Source organism: Aotus nancymaae, unplaced genomic scaffold, assembly GCF_030222135.1.
Source record: "Aotus nancymaae isolate 86718 unplaced genomic scaffold, 86718_ANA_hifiasm-v0.15.2.pri h1tg000062l, whole genome shotgun sequence".
NCBI classification, from domain to species: domain Eukaryota; kingdom Metazoa; phylum Chordata; class Mammalia; order Primates; family Aotidae; genus Aotus; species Aotus nancymaae.
The window spans coordinates 27,850,717-27,856,603 of record NW_026988476.1 but is presented as its reverse complement, the minus strand read 5'-3'; the positions used below and the strand labels follow the sequence as shown (position 1 = coordinate 27,856,603).

General features: G+C 39.5%; 1 non-coding gene across 1 annotated transcript; it reads right to left on the bottom strand.

Annotated features, from left to right (window-relative positions):
* Positions 1 to 3,064: 3,064 nt before the first annotated feature.
* On the bottom strand, positions 3,065 to 3,199 carry LOC135270465 (small nucleolar RNA SNORA70). Its single transcript, XR_010338639.1, has one exon. It is a non-coding gene; the product is annotated as a small nucleolar RNA SNORA70 (small nucleolar RNA).
* Between the last annotated feature and the right edge of the window lie 2,688 nt (positions 3,200 to 5,887).

The window sequence follows — 5,887 nt, the reverse complement described above, 5'->3', positions numbered from 1 at the left end:
TTTGTTGCCATGGAGAAAAGGGTCCTGTTAGACTGAAAACTCCATGTAGCTCTTTAAAGAGCAGAGAGGCACCTAAAAAGCAAGTTTATTGAGACTGAAACTTTAAAACTTGGTGTTCCTCTCTTGCTGATATGGCGATTAATGTCCTGTGGTCCAGGGCATGAGTTGCAAAGAGAGCTTGAACTGAGTTGCCCACATGTCGTCTTGACTAATTTTACAGAGCAGATCAAGCTTCTGAAATAAGTTCAATGGTTTCTCGGGAGGCAATGTTATGTAATGGTAGAGAGGATAGGCTTTGGAGACTGAGAACTACATTTGAATCCTGCCTTTTTCAGTTACTAGTTATGTGACGTTGGAGAAGATTCTTAGCCTCTGTAAGCCTTAAAATACAGTATGAAAAATGGGAACCAAATCTACTCAAATAACAATTGTCAAGTTAAAAAGAGACAATGTATGTAACTCCTGACAGATAACACATGCTTAATGTGTGATAGCTATTGTTACTTTTCCACAGATAAATATATCGACCCACAGCTTCATGAAGACAGTGAGGGCTAGCCAAAAGGGGGCACTAGATGGGGATTTGCTGCTTCTATGTCTTTCTAAGGTGGCCTCGGTAGAGGCAACAAACCTTAATTTTTTCTCCCTGTTGTCTTTCCACAGAGCTTCTAGAAAGTTTTCATAAGCAGGTGGCAGGAATATAAGCTGGGATTCCCAACTGATAAAAAAAATTTAGAGCCATAGCTATTTTTGTTGTCTTCAAAAATGTCCAGTTCTAGCCTTTGGGTGTTTTCCTTTCTTTTAAGCAGGAAATAGGGTAATATAAATGAAATATAACCTATAATAAGAACTACTCACAGATTTTTTTTTTTTAACGAGTCAAATTTTAGAAAGCCATATTTGTCCCCACAGGTTCACAGCCTGCTAAAACCTTAGAAGAATGCACAGAGAGATTTTTTTTTTGGTTTATTTATGCAGAAAGAAAATGACCTAGAGATCCTGTGCTCTATGCATGATACTCACTGGATTGATAGGACCGGTTTCATGACTTTTATAAAAAATTCCAATTGTGGATATTACCTCTAATATCAAGGTACCAATCCAAGCCATTTTGTCTCTCAGATGCAAAACAAAAATTATAATCCATGCTTAATTTATCACCTGAGACATTGATTGGATGTTGAGAACCACTGAAGATCTTGTAAATGTTAAATGAATTGTTCCTGTAATATCTGCCAGGCAGCTTTCTCTTCTGCAGAGTGGTTCTGGGAGCTGTGGATGAAAGAGTGGAATTATTTTAGGCACACATTTTAGCTGCTGTAATGTGTTAATAGGCTTACTCTATAGGTAGCCACACCCTCTGCAGGCTGATTCCAGTTCGTCATATTGTCACTCCTTGAGTCTTTTGGGAGACAATGTGGAAAGGATATTGAGGAGGTTCTTTCTTGTAAGACTAAAAGTGTCATCTGACTAATGCATCTAGACAGTGTTCTTCACAAGATCAGAAGTCCCGTGTACACATTTAATCTGAGATCCTCCCTACAATATGGCACTGTGAAATTGCAATGAGCTGCTCAAGCCGTATTTTCCTGATCCCATTCCTCATAAACTAGAAGTGAAGCAATAGAAAAGAATGCTCTTAGTCAAGGATATGAGAAACACCTCCAAAACTAACTTTATCTGATAAGGGTATTGAGTAATAAATGAATACATGAATTTTCCAAAGATGACTCCCATATTTATATTCTTGTTTTTCAAAGCTATTGGAATTCTTTTCAAAACTCTGGGAATTATTTGCTTTTATAACAATATGTATGAGAAATAATAAATTTGTGTAACTTTTCTGTAATAGTCTAAGAATTACTGACCCAGAAAGACTCTTAAGAAAGAGTGTTTTTGTTTGTTTGTTTAGAACAGAGTCTCACTCTTCACCAGGCTGGAGTGCAGTGGTGTGGTCTCGGCTCACTGCAACCTCCACCTCCCAGGTTCAAGTGATTCTCCTGCCTCAGCCTCCCAAGTAGCTAGGACTACAGGTTTGCACCACCACACCCAGCTAATTTTTGTATTTTTAGTAGAGATCGGGTTTCACCATGTTGGCCAGGATGGTCTTGATCTCCTGACCTTGTAATCTGCCTGCCTTGGCCTCCCAAAGTGCTGGGATTACAGGTGTGAGCCATGGCACCTGGCCCAAGAAAGAGTCTTAAGCAATCAGTCAAATTTAAAATTTACTGTACTTATATTATTCTTACTAATCTGAGTTAGTGACATATGTGATAGGATATTTTTAAAGTATATATATATATTTAGAGTTGGGGATCTCACTATGTTGCCTAACCTGGACTCCAATTCCTGGGCCCAAGGAATCCTGCCTTCTGAGTAGCTGAGATATAGGCACGTACCACTGAGCCCTCACAATGGTGAATATAACGTAAACTCCATGAGGGCAGGTGATTTGTCTAGTTCTTCAGTTTCATAACTACATAAAACACTGACAGGCACTGAGTAGATTCTTAATGAAATTTCGTTGAATGAGTGAATAAATTTTTTAAAAAAATCTTAGGCACAGGCAACTTTAGTTTTGCCATCAGATCCAGTAAGATTATTTATTTATTTATTTATTTATTTATTTATTTATTTATTTTGTGGACAGGAAATAAATTCATTGGTTCATATTATGAGGGCGGCAGCACAGTGGAAGCCCTCATGAGTGCAGGGCCCACCACTTGTCCAGAGGGCCACGATTGGGAATGTACTTAACCTCATAGCATCAGGGATGAGCCATTTCTCAGCCACTATGTCTTCAAATTTATCAGCACTGAACTTGGTGAAGTCCGACTTCTTTGAGATATGGATCTTCTGGTGACCAGGGAACTTGAACTTGGCCCAGTGCAGGGCCTCAATCACATGGTCCTTGTTCTGCAGCTTGGTGTGAATGGACATGATCACTTGACCAATGTGAACCCTGGACACGGTGCCCTGGGGCTTTCCAATGGCACCTCACTTGCCTGTTTGGAGCCTACATTGGGGTAGTGCAAGGTCAGAGTCATAAACATACATCTGGAAGGCCTGTCTCTAAGGTCCCTTAGAGCAACCCATACAAGAAACAGGCTGCATACACTACCAAGGAAGCTGCTGTTTGCAGCCATTGCACACTGGGCCCCCATGAGGAAAGGAATCCAATCAGCTTAATTGGCTGCAGATAGATCAGTAAGTTTTAAAAAATCTTTTTTGATACTTACAGGAGACAACAGGATTTGTAGTCTATGGCATTTTTCACCTTGTCAAATAAATCCATAATCTGGAAATAGGCATCAGTGATTTGGTCCATTCCTCTGACTCTGCTCAGGTTCTCATATCCTTTACTTTTCCTTCCCTTAAACAATTTTAGGAGAGAAGACAGCAAGCCTTTCCTAGAAACCTGTTTCAGCTGATATCCTTTCCTCCTGCATCTAACCTAAAACTATCCTGCTATAAGGAACTTGCTTATTTTTATTTGCTCCTTAGTGCAGAAAAAAATGAGTTTGCCAATATGTTTTACATTCAAATCTTCCATTTTTTTCTTCTACATCAACAGTATCTACAGACATTCAGTTATGGGTTCAGCACTCCGCTTTCCCTCAGTTTTATGCCTCATTTATAAAACTTTTGATAACATTTGTCATTTTTGTTCTAAATCTTCCCAATTTTCCTCACAACTTGCTTAAAATATGAATCCATGAAAGCTAGACATACAATGGTGAGAATATTGGGAAAAGCAGCTTGTGTGTTTCAGAGAGACCTAGATTCCCTTTTATTGATATTTGGAAAAAATAATATTGTAAGGGAAAGCTCCATGCGGTGTAGCATGGGGAGAGGCGCTCACATCCATAAAGAAAGGGTAAGAAATTCATCATCCTCCAAAATATCTCCACTGGAATATAATTTGTCTTTCATAGAAAATCAGACTCTCAAATTTGATGGAAATTTTCTTGCTTTGTTGCTTTCTGTATTTGAGGATTACTGTAACAACTGTTATATAAGAAATCATCCTCAAACTCAGAAGCTTGTAACAACAAGCTTTAATTCTCAACCTCATGGGTCTGCAGGTTGACCTACAGTTCAGCTAGATTTGGCAGATCTAGACTGGCATTGGCTGGGCAGCTTTGTTTTAGGCCTCTGGTCACCTGGGCTTGTTTGTCTTCGAGATGTGAGTGGGTCCATGTCTACTCTATGTGTTCACCCATTAGCATCAGACCAGGGGCTACCCAAAACCTGGTTTCATGAAGAAGGGGAGCAATGCAAGAGGCTAGCACAGTGAAGGCCTCTGTTCATCTCATCTGCTGACATTCTTTTGGTTAAAGTGCGTTGCACATCCAAGTCCAATATCAGTGGAGGTAGAGAAAGATACCGCATCCACAGTGAGAGGAGGCAGGGAGTGAATGTTTGCTCAGCAGTGATATAAATGGTCACCCAGCATGCTAGACTACAAACTGCAAGGGCAGATAAAAACTTATCTGTTTGACTCACGACTGCATCCCCGAAGCATCGCATTTGTAGTGGCTTGATGAACATTTGTCCAGTGAATGAATGAACAAAGAAGCCCATAATATAGACCCAGCAATAGCAGACTAAGAATAATAGTAACGGCCATAGAATAGGATATAGTCCTTATAACAAAGGCATTCATTTTAATAAGAGATATTTAAAAACATATGACACAATGTGTACTAAGGTAACTACATGCAATATACACATAAATATATTCCTGTATCTATATTACATGTCTTTTGTATCTGTTCTATCTATATGTTCTCATTAGCACAATTTAAGAGGCGCTACTATGGCCAGGAGGCCCTTCCACACTGGATAAACCTAAGGGTGTCCTATACTTGCAGTGACAATTGAGCCTGCCTGGCAATGAGCTGTTCTGCCCCTGAGCCTCCTTGTCTGACCGGAGCTTTTGGTGAACATGAATTATCCAGTAGTGATGGCTGCCGGCCAATTTGCCCTGTGGTATGGCCCTGATCAGCTGGGTCACATGGCTTGGAGCTGTGCTGTAAGGAGTACTTCAAGTGTCTCTGCTGTTCACCCCAGTTAGAATCAGCCAAGACGGCTCATGCTTCCCTGTCACCCCGCTGTGGCTGATCCTGGCGCTGGTTTAGGAAACTGAGTCTGACCTGCTGCTGTACCGCTTGGCGGTGTCAGTGATCCTTCCTGGTTACCCACGTTAACTACAGTTTCTGAGAATCATGGATGAATTGCCCCAGGAAGCCAGATAGTTTATATAGGGCAGCTCTAAAACTGGCTGCTAAATACATGGTTAAACTGTCTTCGGTTTGGTCTAGATTGATATTCAATGCAGAAAAAAACCAGAGTAATTATTTTAAAAATCTCAATGTTGTTAATCTGGGGCAGGTAACTTGTCTGTCTGTTGAACGTTGTCACCCCAGTGACTAGCATGAGGGCTGGCTCATGGCACATATTCAGTTACTGTTCTTTGAATGCATAATGGAACAGCATATACATTCTCCAGATTATTTGTATTTGTTATATTTTCAATATATTATAATATGGATGTTATGAAATTTGTGATGCTTTAAAATTAAATAATCTTTGGAGCAATAAGTTCTATGTTTAGAGCCATAATTGGCACATAGTAAGCATCATATAGTATTTGATGAATAAAGTAAAATAAGCTCAAACAAAAATGAAGTGACTTTTTTGTTTTTCTTTTTTCAATTTGGAACAAAGTACAAATCGTTTAACTTCTCTATTATGACTCTCTGTTTTCCTAATGCCCCTTTTTGGTAGATCATATCGCTTGAAGTGGTGATAGTAATAATTATAATAATAATGTAATAGCAACATCCAGTATTTATTGAGCATTTATTCTGCACCAAACTGTGCT